Source organism: Harpia harpyja, chromosome 20 (genome assembly GCF_026419915.1).
Source record: "Harpia harpyja isolate bHarHar1 chromosome 20, bHarHar1 primary haplotype, whole genome shotgun sequence".
Lineage (NCBI taxonomy): Eukaryota > Metazoa > Chordata > Aves > Accipitriformes > Accipitridae > Harpia > Harpia harpyja.
The window spans coordinates 20184689-20204804 of NC_068959.1; the positions used below are offsets into that span (position 1 = coordinate 20184689).

The 20116-nt window shown below is 50.7% G+C and overlaps 1 protein-coding gene across 4 annotated transcripts in view; it reads right to left on the bottom strand.

The window, feature by feature from the left end:
• Positions 1 to 6608, bottom strand: part of SIL1 (SIL1 nucleotide exchange factor) — a 105183-nt gene extending 98575 nt beyond the window's left edge. The window contains exons 1-2 of one of the 4 annotated variants that reach the window (XM_052816563.1): positions 6558 to 6608; positions 1992 to 2160 (exon numbers count right to left, since the gene is read on the bottom strand). The gene's annotated coding sequence lies outside the window, so the exon portion shown is untranslated. Of the gene's footprint in view, positions 1 to 1991; positions 2161 to 5097; positions 5393 to 6557 lie in introns of those variants that run through there. The other 3 variants (XM_052816564.1, XM_052816562.1, XM_052816565.1) reach the window with 3 other exon arrangements.
• Between the last annotated feature and the right edge of the window lie 13508 nt (positions 6609 to 20116).

Here is a 20116-nt window from a genome sequence, read left to right on the forward strand (position 1 = left end):
TATCAGTCCTACAACAATAACAAGCACTGGGACCCCAAGACACTACATAGCAAGGTTGGGCAAAAACCGACAGAATAAAGAAAATGCAGCCCAGGAGCCTTCCTAAAGGAAAAATACGGTGGTAGAGGGGCATTGGGAGTGACATAACAGAGCTGGCACACAGAGCATCCTTCCTGAACTGGGGAAGGAGACTCCGACGAGGCCATGCGGGTCCCAAACTGTCGAAAGCAAAGCAAGTGCAGCACTCGTGCACCAGCAAGGTGGCTGGCTCCCATCTGCTGACATACCCTCCTCGCCTCCCACACCAAAGCCTCCATCGGGATCAACAACTCATGTCCGCTTGCCCGTACACCCCCACACCCGCTCTCCCATCAGCAGACAGAGTGAACGCTGCCTGGCAGCACCCAGGCAGATTCAGGCTGGCTTTGCGATTTCCAGGCTGTGGCAAAGCCTCCCTGACACTTAAAAGCAGCACAACCGGCTTGCATAAAAGATGAAGATTGCTGAGCCTCCTGCAGCCTTCCTGAGGTGAGAGCAATCTGTGAACGCTGTAATCATCAGGCAGCAGGAGTGTGCCAAAACCGGGGTGGCTAGACTGCAGCATGAGAATAAAAATGACGGGGGATTCACATTCACAGGTATTTCAAGAAACATGCTCATCTACAGCTCTCCAGCACTCTTCTCCACCTCTGAACATACCGAGAATGAGGTTTGAACATTTAAAACAGACCAGACAGCTACTCCCAGTCTGCTGGAGGAAATAAAGGGAATGGGATGTCCGACAGGGAGGAGGGGGCACAGGCCAGACACCTCTGAAAGTGCCTTGCTTCTGCAGTTCAAGGTTAAACATCTCCTTTGCACTAATTTCTAAGTCTGCCTCTCTCAAAAGCCGCGCCAGGTAATTAGAATCATTATAACTATTATTAGACCATAATATTATTATAGCATTTTTGCTACACTCGACATCTGTTGGCTGATAGACTTAACTAGTACATAAGAAATAATTGTGCATAGATTTCTTGCAAACGAGCACCAACACGGAAGACATTAAAGCGTTCTGCGTTGAAAAAGTTAATTTTATGGAAGCATGCTTGAAATAAAAATTCTAAAATTAACAGCTAAACCTTTAAAAACTCTCATTAAAGAAACTATTTGGGTTTAAAGTAGGCAGCCATTGAAAAAAATACTGACTTTTCTTTAGATGCTTAAAGGCATATACCTGGCTCAGTATATCCTTCAGATCAACATATGCATCTTCTTCCCACCTATTTCAGTGACCCAGAGGTTTCTAAATCATCCTTCCACCTTCCCTTCCCTCTCTCTGCAGCAGGCTTTTGAATTATTTGGACAAAGAGTCTCACTGCACAGAGAACAAGTATAATCAGGACTCTTACAACCTGCTCACTGAAAATCTTATAGAATTATCAGCAAACACACATCTAGAATAAAATACAGCTTCTTGCATCCCACGAAGCCCAAAGGGCTTTGCAGACTGGACTTAGGATGCAATTTATCCACCACCGAGATTCAGCCATAATCCAGAGTGGAACACAATATTTCTACCAGTATTTAACTACAGCATGCAGTCCCCTGGAGAGAAGTAAGGAAGAATCCAACAGAAACCACAGGAATGTTTTAGGGAGGCTGATTTTCTCCCCTGGAACTGAAATTTGGTCAGAGCACCCACCATCAGCTGTGGACCAATAAAGGAGAACACACAGGGCACAGCTTCTCCATCCCATTGATGATGTCCTTGAAGCAGAGCCTGAGCGAACAGCTGTGGCCAGGTACCTCAAGTTACCAGCCTTGAGAGGCAGAAGAGATGAAAACCACAGAGGAACCCTGTATTGTCCTTGAATTCAGTGGGGCCCAAATTTCACCCCACAGTTACACCAATGCAAAGAAAGATGGTATAGTGGGTGGAAGTGCACTTCAGGAAAGGACCAACCTCTTAAAATTCAAAAAGCTGAACACAGCAGCTCAGTACTTACAGAACTCAGGGTGGTTAGAGGTGGCTCTCTTTGGACAGTGATGTTTTCTCCAGTTAAATGTATTTCAGTTAAAGTAACTCCTCTTCATTAAGCTGAGTTTGCGCTGAGAAGGTGACCGGCAGAACCCTGGTAGAACGAGGTATCCTGCAACCGATCCCACAGCGACACACTATTCAGGGATAAAAATGAGTGTAATTAAATTTTCCAGAGCAAGTAATTTTTTTTTTCCAGAGCAGAGCAATCACACAAGAAACTTCGAATTGCTTGAGGAGAAAAATGTATTTTTACTGCCTTAGTCACATACAGACAAGCCTAACTCTCACTGAGGACAGGCCTACAGAAAAACAAAGGGGAGCAGGACACTATGGATGCAAATTGCCCCCATGCATACCCCTCTGCTACCAAAGCAGAGAAAGCTGGGGAGCTCTCGGTGGAAAGCAGGGCTGAGCGACCAGAGGATTGCCTCTGAGCAATCCCAGCAAGCACCAGTGAGAAGTCCCAGTTAAGTGAGATTCATGAAAGCTCTTGAAAATTATCCAAGTCTTCAGAAATGGGGCACAAATCTCCCTCTACAGAGATCTGCCCACCACACCTCTGACCAGCACAACAGCATTAAAGCGGGCTTTTCACTCTATCAATCCAACACTTTCAGGCAAACCAGGGGAATTCGGACTAGGCAAGTTCACCTTAACAAGGCACAGTGCTCATTACTAACTAAGAAAAAAAAAAACCAACAAAGCAACTCACACACACACACACTTTGGGGGTAGCCATCAACAATTCCCTGTCACAGAGGGAGAAAACCTCACGTACAGGCCCTCAGAGCTCAGTCCAGGTCTGCTTCTATTCATCTTTTTCATTAATGGCCTGAACAATGAAAGAGAAAGTACTTTTATAAAACCTGAAAGGATGCCCAGCAGTTAAGAGCTAGAAGCACTCCAGAGGTCATGATCAGAATTGATAAACTGAAGAAAAGTTCCAAAAACACCCAGGAATCAATAAAAGCAAGGAAAACAATGCAAAGAACTGCACTTGGAAACAGCAAAAACAAAGATCAAGCACACCAATACAACGCGGGGGAAATCCCTCTGGACAGAGGTAACACTGAGGAAAATCATGGACCAGGCTAAAGATACGACATGTGTCAGTGTTGTGACACCACAGCTATAGCTGCAAAGCTAAACATCATTCTGTGATTTAAGAGCATAAAATTCCTAATTTTGGGCTCGAAGGCCATGCTCAGTGCTGGGTATCGCACCTAAGAAAGTTGCAGACAAACCAGAGGGTCTGGGCAACAAGCGGAGCAGTCAGTGGTGTAAAACGCAGCCGCATAGCAGCTGTTGAAGGGTTTCTCCATCCCTGCTCCCATCCAGGGTCCTTATCAGCTCTCAGCATTTAACAGCTGTTTACAAGGACAACCATCTATTGGGGTCCCCATTCTATGAAGGCAAGAGACAAAGTGGCCTGCCTAATTTGCTGCAAGGGCAAGTTAGATGAGGTATCAGGCCCTCCAAGACTGTAATTTCATCAAGTCCCAAAGGGACCTTGCCCCCATCCAGATCTCCACTAACATCCACCGCTGTCCAGTCTGGAGCTAAGTATCTCTCACCTGGCCTCAGGAGAGGGGCACTGACAAGGAGGCTTTTCCAGCCCGGCATTTCATTTTAGCGTCCTCCACCTGGCCACTCCTACACCATTACAGCAGTGATATCTTACAGCTAAATTAACAGTCTTCTCTTCCCCAAAATACAATAGGGCTCCTCATCCTGCCGAAAGGGCACCCACACAGCAACGCAGAACGAGCACAGCCATAACCGTTTCAATCCACATCTTCATTACCTTTCATAAACGAAGCTCTTCAGCTCAATTTGCCACCATGCTACCTTGGTGGTGAAGATGGCCTTCCCACACGCTGCAGGGTGAGGGATGCTGACCTGGGCTGCCCGCGGGGAAGGGCAAGGCTTCCCTCCTCCCCTCTTACCCCCAAATAGCCCCACTGACCCGTGCAACAGGCTGCAGCCACCACCCAGCCGAGCAGGCAAGCCCTCCCTACCCCAGACAGAATAATTTGAGGCAGTAATTGCTGAAAGCAATTGAAATCATTGAAACAAGGTGCTTCAAATCGGGCAAGAGCAGCTGTGCCTGCGCAGCTGATGCCATACACACACAGCTGCACCAAACCCCGACCACAGGCTCTGCGAGAAATACAGCAAGGGGGCAAGACCTACAAATCTTATGCAAAAGCAGGGCTTAACTTTCAGGAACATTTAAGATTTCCCAGTGACTCAAGAGGATTTGGGGGTTTGGTTTTTTCTTTGAGTCAGAGCTTTAGAAGCAAGCTGCCTCATGAACCGCAGCCAGAAGTGATTTGACAAAGCCTTTGTTAGCACACACGGTCTCCTTTCACGGGGCTATTTCCCAGAAGATCCCCAGTGTTGTGTCATTTTTCACTTCAGATGCTAAGAATATCTGTGTGTTAATAAAAAATAGTAACTAGCTTTATAGGGAACTTATCAACAAAGGGCTCAACAAATCTTCATTAAAGCTGATTCACCTACTTCACAAGTGCAAGTTGAACATTATTTCTCAGAGGGGAAAGCTGAGTGGTAAGAGAGCTGAGGTGGGTTATAAAAGCCACAGAGGGAGTCAGTTGCACAGAGGATTAGCACATAGAAAGGCTAACTATTATACCTAAATTTATCCCAATAATCCACTGCCTTGCAAATTCTCAGGGTATAGCTGACATGCTTTCAACCACACCTGCCCAGCTTGACCACATCTGTATTTAAGTAGTCTTCCATTTCCTTGCCAAGACCAGACAGAGAGATGGTTTGGGAGTGCTGGAGAGTTTTTCAGGTGTTTTATTGCTCAGGCTAAAGAAATGCTCAACTGTAAAAAAGGAGAAAGTGGCAGTGGTAGCATCAGCACTGGTCTTGTGTTGCTTTAGGGCATGGTATTGTGGATTCAAGGGCTGTTCTGACAACGCATTAGGAATTGCCAGTTTCCAGCTTATTTCTTTAAAAGGAACATATTTGTATCCCTTCAAATCCAGTAAATACATGGTCACAGGTGGCAGACCCTGGGAACTTGCAGACACTGCTCTCACCTCTGTTAGCTGCACTTCTACATTAAAGTTTCTGTGGCAAGATTGCGGATGCTTCCACTATAGAAATGCCTTGGAGGCTGCTAAAAAATACCAACAAGGTCCAGGCTGGTCATTTTCAGGCAGGGTTGGGGGAAAGAAGAGAGAGGAGAAAAAAAAAAAAAAGTAGTCCATCCTGTAACAATGCTACTCCCAGAGCGCAAATGAATTCAAAAGGATCGCACAGAGCAAAAACACTGCGGTAGCGTGTTCGGTAAATGACAGGGTGTATCATCGGCTTCTAACACCTTAGAGACTTATCTGCACTTAAAAGGTTTCCTACCACGGCTGTATGCTGGAGCAGCCTCCTTGCGCAGACAGCTCTACCAACAGAAGTGCCTGTGCAGATTATACTCCTTTGGCAAGCAAATTAAACAGTATCAGTGAAATCATACTTTCTGCCTCTAAGCCATATTTGTACTAGGTTAGTTCTATCAGCAAAACACTGTAAAATAAATAACTTGCCCCTAAGAAATAGCGTCTACAGAACTTGTTAGTGTAAACCCAGGCCATCTTGAGAGGCGGGTAGTGTTGATTATTTGTCAAAGATTACTTCTAATGCAAGTGTTAGTCAACCACTGAAGTTAAACATTTTAAGGCAATATTCCAAATAGTGTTTATATACAAAATCCCATTTGCTCAGTTTTCACTGCCTGGCTTTGTGCAACATGTAATTTCACTAGCTCTCCAGCAAGAGCCATACGCAAGCTTGTACCAAAATAATTAAACAGTTTTAAAATTCAGGCCTCGTATTACCAAGTGCATACCCTGAAGCAGAATCCATTTTAATGGCCCAAAGCTACACCGGCAGTACCAGGACACTTTTATTCCACAACTGCCCAGGTGCAAAGGGGGCCTGAGGTCACCCAGCCCATCCTCATGTTCAAAGCAGAGCCCAAACTGCTCCCATTTCGCTGAATTTGTAATTAAAGCCCTTCGGCATAAGGGATCCTTGCCTGCCCAGGCCTCTTGCCCTGCACTTTGCGGGCAGGTGCCCGCCACAGGGCCCTGATTTTCGGTCACTTCTAGAACACGACAGCCCAGGCAGCTGGCCTCACTCCCGAGCCCTGCCCAAGGCCGGCCGAACCTCCCCGGGTTTAGGACAAACGCCGTTACTGCACCCCAGAGACAGCTCTCCGGGCCCTGCGCCCTCACAGCCTGGGCGGCGGACGGGGGAGAGGGGGTGACCCTCGGCGAGAAACCAGGGCGGCGGGCAACCCCCCGCCCCGGCAAGGCCTCGCCGCCGGCTCCCCTCGAACGAAGGCACCGGCAAGACACGCTCCAGCGCGGAAGGCGGCGGCGCAGGACCCGCAGGGCCCGTGTACGGCCCGGTGCCCCGGCACCCAGCAGCGGCCCGGGCCGAGGGGTGCCGGGCCGGCGCCCTCCCGCCTCAGACGCCGCTCCCCCCGCCCGCCACCACTCACCGCTCCGCACTGCGCACGCTCCGCTCGGCCCCCGCCCCCGCCCAATACGCGCTGGCCGATGCGGCGGCCCCGCCCCTCCGCCCGTGCCCCGCCCCCCCGCGAGGCGGGGCCGCCACCTTCGCAGCGAGCGGGGCCGCCCCGTGTCCCGGGCTGGGGCCGGCGGCCCCGGGAGCGGCCGGGGCGAAGCGGCAGCGGGGCGAACCGGGCCCCGGAGAGACGCCCTAGCCGTGGGCAAACGGCCTGTTCCGGACAGCGGACACCAGCCCCGCCGAGGCCGTGCCAGGCCCTGAAGAAATCCTGTCACCCTGAGGGAGGGGCTGGCCGGCTGGCTGACTGACTGGCGGTCGCCTGAGGGAGGGGCTGTCTGACTGACTGACTGACTGACTGGTGGTCGCCTTTCCGTATCGGTTTTAGGGAAAAAGGGTGAAAATAAACGGCTTTTGCCCAATAACGCCTGCTTTCTTTCGGGTGGCCTTAACGCCGCAGCTGTCTGCCTGCGGACTCCGAGCCACCAGGACCTTCGCTCATCGTGCGTCATCCCTCGGGCTCGCCTGGTGGCGTGAGGATCGCCATTGCCCACCATTGTCCGCCATTGCCCACCATTGTCCGCCATTGCCCAGTGGCCAGGCAGCCTGCTCCAGCCTTGGCCCGCCTGTGCGTGGGGCATCCCAAGCTCCCCCTGTCCCCCACACCAGGTGGGCAGTGGGGAAGAAGGGGGTGGTATGTGCAAGGTTCACGAGATGTTGTTGGCCTTACACATCACAGCTTCCCTGCAGCTGGCTGCTTCAGCACCCCTACGTTTTTCACACGTTTGGAGGGAGGTAGTGAAGTTTCAGGTAGATACAAGGGTGTTAATTCACAGCCTTGGCACCTAAAGTCCCCAGGACCACGCTGAAGAAGAGGTGAGAAAGTCAGACTGGAAGACACGGGGACTGCCAGGCTGCTGCCTGGGCCCGTGGGTCTGTCCCTTCTGCCTTGTTTGCTCACAGCACCGTGCTGATTAAAATTGGGTGCCAAAGCTTTTCCCACTCCTCTCCTGGCTGGTGACTGAGCGATGGCATTCAGAAATGATGGAAAAGCCACAGCCATGAGCTATGCAACCCTCCTGCTCGGCAAGGGCTGGGGTGGGCTGTGGCTGAGGAGCAGCTAGTGCACGAGGATGCCCGTGGGCTCCACTGTGCACCAGGCAGCAGCCAAAAACACCCTGCCAGCCCCAAAATTAAACCTGCAATGCTTAATTATCCAGCAAAGGATGCTCAGCAACAGCAAGCGATGACCGACAGAATGGCACGGTGTAAGGGGACCAGCAGGAAGCTGCGTTCCCACTTTGTCCCCTGGGCCAGTGTCCCCACAGCTCTGCTCACACATGTGCCGTGCTTTGCTACCAGCACCCACAAAGATCCTGGCAGCCAGAGATTGATTGTAAGCAAATCTCCGCTTTCATTTCCAGTAAATGAAATGTTTTCAGTCTTTCCAGGTTGGATGTAAACACCTCAAAATAGGAATCTGGAATCAAAACCCACAAAGCCCATCAGAGTGCTCAAAAGATTTATTGAGGTTTATGATTTTTATTAGGGTTTGTGATTTTTCAGGCAGCTACGTGATTTCTGGCAAGATGTAACTCCTGGCCTTTGGACGTGTGAAAGCACTGCCATACTCCAGCCTCTTCCTTCTTCTCCCTTTGGGGCTCTGGGCCCCCTCAGCTCTGGGAGCAGCATTGCCACCAGCTCAGGACTGGGCTCATCCATCCGTCTCTGCCCAAACCCTGCCATGGTCTCTCCAGTGGGACAGGCAAGCTGGATCCAGCTTTTCCCCTTGTTTCTGCCAGGTGGAACAGCACTAACAGGATGATCAGCCATCTCTCCAAAGCCACGGTGAGCCCCCTCTTTCAGGCACAGCAGCAGCAGCAGTAAAACCCAAGGCCAGCAGTCGGGCAGGGCTGGCCTCTCCTCTGCTTGCAGCCCAAGAGCCAAACATCGGCTGGGGCACAGGGAAGAGGAGTTTCTCCCCAGCCACAGCCTAATGGCGATGCCGCAGGGTGCCAGCCCACCAGCCTCATGGCCCCGTGACAGCCCCAGGCAGTTTGGGAAGTCTTGCTGAGATGCTTGGTCCATCGTCACAGAGAGGAGCACCGCTGCATCCTCGGGCGATGCCAGCCTAATCCCGCCGTCTGAAACTGCTCACACATCAAAGAGATCAGAAAACACGCTCTGCATGTATTATCTTCTGCATTTTGAGTTCTTCTGTTTGATCTGATGGGGTGGAGGTTTTTTTCCAAAGGTATTGGAGAAGATGGGTGTGAGAGAGTAATTTAGGGCTGGGAGTAATTTTTCATCAATGTACTTAAAGACAATCACAGCACTAGGAGGGAGGCCTAATTGTGGAGTTGTGTAATTAGTTTTTATGTCACTGCAATTATTCTGTTGGCTACATATAAAGAACATGGCAAAATGCAGCACTTAATTTTAAATCAAGACTTGATTCTCTTTTAGTAGGTAATTGATGTTGATCACATCACTTAGCAGCGACTATAAAATGTGCTATTTAGATTGTAAAAGGATGGAGAAAAGGACTAAGCAGATAGGTAATTGATGGATTGCGGGCTGTATTGGTGGGAGGCGGCATTAATCCATCAGACTTCAGTTGTCTTTGTTTGCAGCCACTTCTGGGCATCGTTAGTGGCCCAGAGCATTAATGAGCGCAGAGCAGCTGATCCCCGCAGCATCACACACCACAGTAAATGGCTGCTCTGCCCGCATACAGCAGCATCAACAGATGAATTTGCACTTAATGCAATTGATTCCTTGTGTTTAAATACCTTCTTTTAGGGGCAACCTTTGCTCAAAGCAGCTCAGCTTTAAGCACGGGGTGGGATTCGGGGCTGCTCCCTCTGGGCAGAGCATCCTGCCCAGGCATGCACCAGGTCCTGCCCGCTCCCCTGTCCCAGGCAGAGACCACCAGGCACTGCTGCCCAGCTCCCACAGGCTGCCTGCAAGCCCAGAGCCACTGGCATCCCCAAATACCTGCCACGGGCACCCTGTTCTTCCCATATCAGTAGTGCTGGGCTGTTCAAAAGAGGAAATCAGAAAAGCTGCGGATGCAGAAATGGGTTATTCCCTGCCAAACTGCACTGATGTCAACAGCTTCACAAGTTTAACAGTGAACTAGGCTAATGGTCCGGAAATGTTGGGCCAGTCCTATGCCTAAGCAGCAGCAAAGCAGCAGGGAAAGCTTGGTTCCCCTTAGGCAGGATGATACAAAACTTGCCCTTGATCAGCACAAGTCCAGGTCAATAGCTTGACACCACGGTGTGATTCACTGTCACGATAAAATCAATAAAATTTCTCCTTGCCTTTGCTACTGGCCCTAATTACTTGATTTCAAGGATTGCTGCTTCCTGGGCAGGAGCTGGAGGCAAGATGGGCAGTCACTGCAGAGATGGTGCTGAGGGCCACAGGGCGACTTTTGGGCGATCAGAAATTCAGATTTTCTTCAGGAAAAGGCATGTGAGTTTGTGCCCGGGACCACCACATGCTCAGCTGGAGCCACCTCCCCTCCTTGGGACCGTCCAGCTTCTCCAGCAGCTCAGCTGTGGCAATGTGTTCCGAATTTGGTCAGAAATGGAATTACCTGGCTCATGCCGAATACCCCCAGACTCTTACTCAGACATTCAATTTAAGTCCAAAAGCAAAATCAAATAACAATGTGCCATCGCTATGAAGCCACACAGCGCTGTCCCTCGCTGGTTAACTCTTAGGTTTTGGTGTTTTTTTCATGCTGAAGTACCTGCAAGTAGTTTTCGTTGGGGGAAGACCCGGAGGAAAGCCATGAGATGCTGTTGTAATGCAGCTGCAGGCGGCTGACAGGCACTGGGGACCTTCCCGTCCCCCCATGCCAGTGCTCTCCCTCATCACCCTGCCATGTTCACAGGGCTTCTGCATCAAGCTGCTGTCACCAAGAGGGTTTGATTGCCCTTTTCCCCTGGGAGGACGCCAGGACTGTGTAGCATGAAACATGTCATTCTCCCAGGTAATAAGCAAACTCCACAGGCTGCAGGAGACTTATTAGGTTGAGTTTCCAGGTGGCAGGTCCAGGCTTTGCACTCCATGCTTGCACCAAAATAGATGGATTTGTGGCCAGACAGTCACTGTGAAGAGAGTCCTACTAGGGCTGTTGTCGGAAACACTTTTCCCCTCCAGCCTTCCCTTCCCCTCAACCTTTTCTATCATGCTGTAGCTCCAAAAGATTAGATGAAATTCAGTCTCCAGTGGGTATAGTTGTTTAACAACCTGCAGCTCTGGTGCCATGTTTCATCACCTCCCAGCCTGCCGCGGCCAGTCTCGCCACTGCTAGAGAGCTGGCAGCAGCCACTTTCCACCCTGAGATGAAGAAACACATCTTTACAACCCAAGAAGTGAGTCATGACCCAGCCTGAGTTCAGAGCAGATGATTTTTGCAGTGCATATGCATCCAGAGAGGACAGAAGTGAACCCTGGGCTTGAGACAAGGTGGCATTGCAGCTGCAGGGTTACACCACTTGCTTTTAAAAAATGCTTTTTCTCACCCATTTTGTGTGCTGGGACACAGGGGCTTTTATAGGACCAGTTCTGCCACGTCAGCATCAGCCTCTCTGAATTGCCATAAGGATCAGATGGGTCCCGCTTGCAGCTTCTCATCACCACCAGCCCAAATACTATTTCATTCACCATCAAAAAAAAAAAAAAAAAAAAAAAAAGACTCATCCAAGGGCTTTTGCCGTCAATTCCTCGGAGGCATTGGAGCAGTAAATGGGATGAGATGAGCCATCCCCGCTTGTGGGGAGACTCTGCCAGCGGGGCCAGGGTGCAAAGCATGAGGGTTTCTGGGTGAGCTGCTGCCAGCGTGGCAGCGGCACAGCTCGGGGTTGGGATCCTGGCGGGTGTCAGTCCGTGACGACTCTTCTCCCTCTGGAACGCATCCGCAGCATGGCTCGGCCCTCGCAGGAGCCTGGCGGCTTCAGCCAGGGGAGCGAGGGCAGGCTCTGCCTCATTTCAGGAGACTGGCAATGCCAGATGACTCCAGCATTTCATTACAGGTTATTAACGACACTTTTCATCACATCCAAGCGGTTTGCCGCACACAGGCTTCCCACCGGGCTTCCCTCGCTCTCTTCTGTTTGATATCAGGTTTGGATTAAATTAGATAAGGCTGCAACGGTGATCAATTCAAAGCCGCTTTCCTAGGAAGCCATGCACAAATGATTTAGAAGCAGAGAGGAGAATAAAGCCCGTAGCAAGAGCAGAGGGACCTGGCGGATACATAACTGGTGTAAAGGGAACATCAAGTTTTTAGTGCCACCAGCTCAGCTGTGACTGTGAGGGCAGCAGGGACCCTTTCTAGAAGCAGTCACCTCTAGTGACCTGAGCAGGAGCCTTTCCAGGTGTCCAAGCAGGGATTTAGGTAAGAATAAATTCACTGGCCTGGGGTGCCGGAGGGGGACCGTGCAGGCAGCAACGGGGCAGCTCCATCCTCCACCTCCTCCCCAGGGACACACGGGCCCTAGGCACGGACATGCAGTCCTGGTTATCCCCGGCAGGGCAGCCCAGGCTGAGCCAGGCTCCCTTGGCCCGTGGGCAGACAGTCTGTCCCAGGGCTGAAGATTTCAGATCCTTGGAAAATTCCAGGAAGCACCCATCCCTGCTGCTCCGGTTGCCTCCCCTGGGAGCCGCATCCCACCCTGCCACCTCCTCTTCACCACATTTGAAGCATCCCCACACCGCAGCACGTGCAGGTTCGGGAGCAAGCGCAGGGATGATTAGTAAAACACTTCCCATAAGGTGGAAACAAGTGTCGCACACTTAAAGGAGAGGGGACTGTTGTGAGCCATTATTCCCTGCAAAAATGGGCTTTAAATCATCATCCATCACCAACACCCAGCACTGGGTGCTCTGAAGTTGTCCAGCAAAGCCTTTGCAGCTCCTTTCCAGCATGGCGCGAATGACTGCGATGCTCATTACCTGGAGATATTTATTGCGCCTCAGCACCCACATTCTGCTGCTGCTCATGATACCTACCAGCATCCAGGAAGAAAAGAGACCTGTAAAACACCAACAAGACCAAATGCGCTTTTTTTTTAGGGTCTCAGGTTCATATCGCTGTAACAACCAGGCTGCAGTCTTTGGGAAAACAGCTGGGGTCACACAATGGCAAGGCACGGGGTGCTCCACAGCAGGGACCTGCTGCCCCATCCATCCCAGCAGCACAGCTGGGGAAATGAAGATGTTATCAAGCAGCAGCTCAGCATGGTAATTGAAAGCCTTTTTGCTGCTGGAAACCCTCAAGGCTGCCAGTCTCAGCTGAGCTGCCACTTACCGACACTTTTTCGTTTCCTCTGTTTCACCTAAACTTTCCATCGGATTCCTCATCCATCTGAACTGCAATGATAAATATGGAAATAAGGAGGCATTTACGGCCCCTCTCCTGGGTTGGGTTCGTATACAAATAAGCTGTGCTTGCAGCACCCTCCTCTCCACAACCACTGGCCCGGGAGCAGCAGGGTCTGCCAGGGGCTCAGCAGGGTGAAGCTTTTGGGGAAAGCGAGTGGCAAAGAGAAGTGGGTACTGCCGGCCACATCTCCACGTCACCGTGGGGAGAAGACATCGGCAAAAGAGATGGGGCAAGCAAAGCCCACGGGGATTTCTGTACAGAAGTAAAAGGGAAAAAGCAACAGCTGAAGAGCTAAAAGCGTGAAGTATGAAGAAAGGCTTTAATTTTCACAAAATCTCTTAATCCATTAATCACAGGGAGACTTCTATACAGAAACCTCCCTCTCAATACCATCTCAAGATCATCCAAGATGGTAATAACTGCTTGGCAGGGGAGTAGGAGGAGCAAGGTGGAACAGGCTGAAGCCATGGCCTTGTCTCCAGGGAGAAGAGATCAGCCCTTAACAGCAACGAGCCAGCACAGGGATGAGCAGCGATGAAGAGGACTGGATCCGGCAGCAGGAGAGCCGCGACGGGCACCAGGGACATTGGTTTCGGCCAAGGAGGATGCCCCAGTGACTGTTGGCTCTCTGGAGGTTGCCTGCAAAGGCTGGACAAACCTGCCTGGATGCCTGAAACAGAGGTTTTAGGGGTTTTCAGAGCAGACTAATATCTTCCCTTCCCCTCCACCTCCATGCCCTTCCTTCTCTGTTCACACCACTGCAGCGTTCCTTCCCTTGCCCCAAAGAGTTGGGGTATGTGAGAATCATCCTGGACACAGAGGGAAGCACTGCCAGGACAGCGGCTGAGCCCCCAGCCCCACACCATGGGGTAAAAGGCCCTGGACACCTTTGGGATACCATCTGAGAAAGCTTATGACCTGGGCTCCAGCCTGAAAAGCCATTGGGATTCTCTGCAGCACCTTTCTGCTGGTCACTGGGGCCTTCCAGGGTGGTCACAAGCCTGGAAACCCTCCAGCTAATGGGTGGGTTTTGCTTCAGAGGCATCAAGGCAGCAGACACAGCAGCTTGGGTGGATCCAGCAATGGATTCAAAGCTGCCCAGAACAATCCGTTGCCCTGGGAGTCCTGAGCTGCTGCCTACAACAAGCATCACCCTGTGCATGACAAGCAAGGGTTCCCCTCTGCCTGATGGAGGGCCTGGTTTAAGCAGGATGCCCTTCCTGGCCTTTTTCTTGGCTGGACCATGGACTGATCCATCCCCTGATCCTCACCTAATGCTTTTCTCAGGCTTAACCCTTTCTGCTTTAATCCCACATGCTTCACTTTACCAGCAACACTAGCTTCACCTTCAGACATTGCATCAGACCAGCCAAGGTCTCCTTCTTTCCCATGATGGTCCCCCAGACCTCAGACTTTCCTGTCACGTGGCAGGTGAACATAATATCTACAAACTCAGCTGCCTTCCTGAAGCTGTTACCTGCTTTCCTCATGGGAGAAAAATAGGAAAAATTAGTATGCAGCTTCTTCCTTGAGAAATCAATGCGATCTCAACTCACTGTGAAGTTCCCTGACTGTTAGAGATGCTGCACTAGTAAAAACTAACCCTCAGAGGAGAAAGAGTGGGGAGAAAAGAAAGAAAAATAAATTTCAGTGACTAGACAAGGCTAAAATGTTGTGGAGGGCTAATCTCCTGCTAGTGCTGGAGCTAGTTTGGAAGTCCCAGAGCAGGGAGGGCTGCAGAGTGGATTCAGTCCAGCTGTTTATCACTCAGCTAAGAATCAGCTGTAATTGTTAATTCTAATTAAAGCTGTTGGGGGAAAAAAAAATGTAATCAAGAGTTTCCTTTCAAAAAAAGACATTTCAGCTAAGTTAAAAATTTCAGTTTTTAAAAAAGGGGGGTAAATGTTGAAAATTTTGAAACAACCCATTTCAGCATTTTCAAGATGAAAAGGAATATATTTTGTTGTGAAATGCATCATCAATTCAAATGTGTTTTATCTTACAGTCTGAAGAGCAAAAATAGTTTTTAAATCAAAGCAAAAATGGTATTTTTAGGCTTTTTTAAAGAAAAAGCCTATCTGGGGGTTTCTGTCCTAATTAAGACTCATTTTTTTCCTTTTTTTTTTAATGGAATAAGCTGTTTCTACTTAGCTTTACTCTAAAATGCTGGGCTGGTGCTTTTCTTGGTGTGTCCACTCATCTCTACCCACCACTCGACCCCAGGATACATGGGCCATGCTTACACCACCCTGCTCCCAGTGCCAGCACTCGCTAAAATCCCCTGGGGCTCAAGTCAGGCTTTACAAGACCTCACAGATTTAAACCAGCACCAGCAAAATGGCAGAGTAACTGGGTTTTATTATCATAGTACAATTTAGAGTAATTAGAGATCAAGAACAGCCCACTCGCATGCTCAGGTTGGTGCCGTGCAAGCCCACCCCCAGCTCTCCTCCGCATACTTAATCCCCTACCCAGCTGCTTGCCCCGCTGAGCTTCTTCCTTGCTGGAGAGGGAGCTGGTGGACCACTGAAAGAGGAAGATCTGCTTTGGTTAGTCTTGCTGCATGTGTAAATTCCTAAGATGAAAAAGGTCTGGGGGAGCAGAGCAAGTTGTGATACCCGTGCTCAGGGACACTTTACCACTTGTACACTTGCAACCAAGACAGACCCTGCAGCATGATGCCATGGGATCTGTGGGAGATCCCAGAGGTGGCTTGCGTCCCAGGGATTCCCCTCCATAGGATTAGGAGAACGCATTTATCATGCTGAGAAAGTTGCTCAGGATCTGTTAGATGAAAGGCACCGAGTAACAGAGAGTTTGCAGTCTGTCTTCTGGATGGGAGCACTGAAGGAGGGAGAGAAGCAAAAAAAAAATGGGGTTTGAATAGAAGCTGGAAGGGGAAGGGGACACCAGGGAAGGAGACTCAGCCAGGGAGGAGCTCAGCAGGAGCACAGGAAGGAGGCAAGAGGAAGGGAGCAGAGCTCCAGGGCTCTGCTGGAGACAAAAGGGAAAAAGAAATTGCTCTGCAGCAGTTTCAGCTGAGAACAGAGGGGAACCACACAGGCTCCTCGTGCTGCCCAAGTACATTTTGAACAACAAAAAGACCCAGGCTCTGGCAGCAAGATGAAACCCAGGCAGGCCTGGAGGGAGGGCAGCTGGGGAGAGGGGCTGCAGGCAGGGCATGCTCTTGCCCAGCCAGATGCAGAGTGGCACCGCACTTGGTGCCACTGCATCCACCCCTCCAGCAGGCTGATTTTGGTTTATATAACATTTTTTGATTGCTCTTTCCTCTGGGCCAAGGGAGGTTGCCCTCTAGCTCCGCAGTGAAGGGAACAGCCTGACCAGCATTTCCCTGTGCTGCCCAGAGGGATGCATCCAGCTACAGCCTCAGAGAGGGCTCAGCAACAGATCTCGCCCCACTGACACCCCCAGGGGAGCTGCGCTGGGGAGAGCTGTCACCCCAGGAGACAGCACAGCCACCAATCTATCAAGACAGACAAATACTAAGCCCTGGTGGGAGGCTGCAGGGCCCTTGGCCAGGGAAGAGGGTGCAGTTAGATCATGGCTGCTTCTTGCAGGGAGCAACTGGTGGACAAAGTCTGGAGCACCCACTGACATGCAGGAACCGCAAGCCTCACGTTAACCCAGCCCTGCACCTTTGTCTCCTGATACAGCCACTGAATACCATAGCAGGACAGCTCCCTCCCACTGGGACCTTCCCATAGCAGGACAGCTCCCTCCCACTGGGACCCAGAAAGGTCCACAGAGGAGCAGGGTCAGTGTAGAGATTAACAAGCTTTGTGCTTACGCTCTTGTAACAAGATGACAGGCCTAGCAGGGAGCAGGAAGGTCCAGCTGCTCCCTAAGGGAAGCAGAGCCAAGATAACCCCAGCAGAGATATCATCCTCACCAGCAGGCAGAGTCCCACTAGGTCTGAGCCCAGCTGGGTGCTGGTTACAGGGTCCACCAGCAGTCCCAGGTACAGCTTTGCAATGACCCAGGTCCAGAGCCCACCCAGGAGCAAGAGGAGGTGAGCCAAGGACAAGGCTGGAAGCATAGCTACAACATGGGTCCAAAGTTCATCTAGAAAATAGAGCCAGAGACATAGCTACAACATACATCTGAGGGTCTATCTAGGAGCAGGGCTGGAGATAGAGCTAGAGCCAGGAATTTCTGCAGCATCACTCATAGAAGGAGTAAGGCTCCAGGGCTGAGCTTAAATGGGGCTCCTGTCCCATGGGTGTAGTGGTGTCAGGTGAGGCTGGTCAGGGCCATTAAGGGCTGTTGGTCCTTTGGGGCTGATCCAAGCTGCATATAACCCTCGGCAAACAGAACCTACCCAGCAAGTGAGCATAGCTATGTGCTGATCACAGTCTGATCTGGGCAAAGCATTGCCTGCTGTGATGGCAGCAACAAGGGCTGAAGGGGAGCACAGTCCCATGTGAGCCAACACCATTGCTGATGCCCTCTCCAGAGGTGATGGGGCAGCGTGTGGGGCTGGAGCTTCCTCACCAGTGGGGCCAAGCTGAGCTGTGGCTGTTGGCTGTGGGTCATGCCATGGGTGGGCAGGCTGCATCCCCACGAGAGCAGGGGTAGCAGGGGAGACACAGAGGGGATAGCGCACCACACCAGGGCTTCATGCATCTAACTCAAAATAAGCTTTATTTTTTTAAATCATAGCTAAGAAGAGTGATTTTTCTCTTTTTGTTATTGTTTTAAAGCTGTAAATTATTAAAAGACTTATCATTGTTCTCCCAAATCACTCTTGGGCAAACAAAAGACAGTTCTAAATTTGACAGTGCTTTGCAGCAAAATGAGTTGGGTGTATTTCGCTCATGATTTGTCCTTGGCTCCCTTTAGCCATGTCTTAAACTACTTCACTGTTTGGTCTGATTAGCAGTGTCTCCTCGGGGGCAGAGGAGGCCCTGGAAGAGCCAGAGGGGTTGCAGGTCAAGATTAAAGTGCTCTGCATGCCATTAACTGTCAAAACTATAACTAGCTTAAATCAGTGCAATTAGATGGCTCACAGGTTACAGGAGTAACGGCTGCAGCTTTTCATTCCGCATACCGTGTGCTTAAAGCACAGCCTTGACATTAAAGGGACGTGATTAAAAGCAAGTGTCGGGGGCTGAGACCTGGTGGAGGAGCTCAGCAGGCGGGGTTAAGTCCACAGCTTCCTCTGGGGTTGGACGCCCCCGGGTCTGGAAAAGATCTCTAAGCGTTAGCAGAGCCGGCTCAGCTTTTAAGCCTGCAATGCCATCTTGTGATGACAGCTGGGAGTGGAAATTGCAGGGTCCCCTCTGCGGAGTCGGATGAAATGGGCGGCTCTCGTTCAGATGGATAGAAAGCGCAGAAGCACCCCCGTTTAACAAGCCAGGGGCTAAGAGAACATTTGTCTCAAATAGAAGAGTCCCTATTCTTGCTTTGAGAGAGTGAAAATGATTCATTCAGTTAATATTTCTCTTTCTAGATCATTTATCTGGCTACAAAAGCAGTTTCTTCCAGGCTGAAGAATCTGACTTGTGTCTCTCCTTGGGTGCTGAGGGCTAATTTTTCTTCTCAGCATGGAAGGACCCAGTGCCACCTGTGTCACGAGCTGTGGTGGAAGGCCCTCTGGTTCCAAGTGCCATATCCAAGCAGTAAAGGTACTTTTCTTCCCAGATTGAAGATGAAGAGTTCAGCAAGATCAACTTTGCTGTAAACATCCACACTGACCTCAATGCTGAGATGCGCATGTAGGGGTATGGAGAACCAGTACAGGAAACACAGGATCCGTGAAGCTGGAAAAAATGAAATCAAGTGCCAGTTAACGGGAACGAGAGTGCAGGCGAGCTGGCTCTCTGCTTACCCCTGATACTGCACTTCAGACACACGAGGTAGGAAGAGTCAGCTCGGAAACAGCTGTGAGCTGCCAACAGCAAAAACCCCTGTCCTGAAACAAGCAGAAGAAAAGTTGTAGTCCTGCCAAGTCCCTCGCTGGGAGAGAGACACATCTACACCTTTCCCAGCCTCTGTTGGATGCCTTAACGCCAGCTCAGTGCTGCATGTATCCATGCCCAGGCACAGCGGTGTAGCTATAACCTCTCTCACTTGCGATCCATTCAAAGGAAGATTTTCACCAGGGCTTTATGCTCCACTGAGACATTTCGAGGCCTTTTGGGAAAGGCTGGGATCCCTCCCCCATGCTCCTCCTGTAGCTTAGGCTCTCAGAGCTTGGGGATGCCACCGATGCTCAGCTGGAGCTGTCTCTTGCCTCAGGCAATCATCCACTCCATCTCTGTCTTCTTCAAATGCTTCTTGGTCTTTTCACAGCCCAAGGTGGGCAGCTATTCTTCCTGGATGTGGGGATGCTCATGCAGGCCATGACATGGGGGGTGCTCCTCCCCGACGCAGCCTGTCCCTGCCTCGTCCCAGGATGCACTGGGCTTGTTCTGCCCAGGACAGCCATGGCTGCGTGCAGGGAGAGAGGCTGGTGCTGAGCGGTGGAAAGCATTAGGTCCTTTCCCAGCTAGTGATGAACCTAGTGAAGGACAAGAGTTTCCTGGCTATGCTGCAGTGCAGAAGATCCAGCACTGATGAACAGCTGCTATGCTGGTGGGACAGGTAATAGCAAACAGAGAGAGCACTTCATGATTTTGTTACTGGAGGTCTTACTGCCTGTGGCTGAGGGCATGTGCCCACAGATGGGGATGGATGATGAGCTCTGCTGAGACCCGGAGCAGGCTGCCTAAGCGACAGCTCCAGTTTGGAAGCTGTATAACTCAGTAGTGCAGCATGGGGCCCAAATTAATATGCCTTGCCTCCTATAATAAGACATTTTCAGCAGGACCAGGGAGATACTTCAAAAGCTTTCTGAATGCCAAATACCAGAACTCGGCGACTCTCGATGCCAGGACCAGCCTTTCACTTCACAGCATAGATTTCCCTGTGTTCCCGCACAGCCTTCCCCTCCAGTAATTGGGTTTGGAGCATTGGTTTATCTCAAAAAAATGCTTGCATGTTATTTGTGAGCTTTGGGTAACAAGTGTCATACCAGGTGAAACACAACGGCTCTGCCATGGGTATCGAATGAAGCCCTCTTTTGCCACAGCTTCCTGGTGAGCGTGCTCTCTAGATCTGCTGCATCTCTCCGA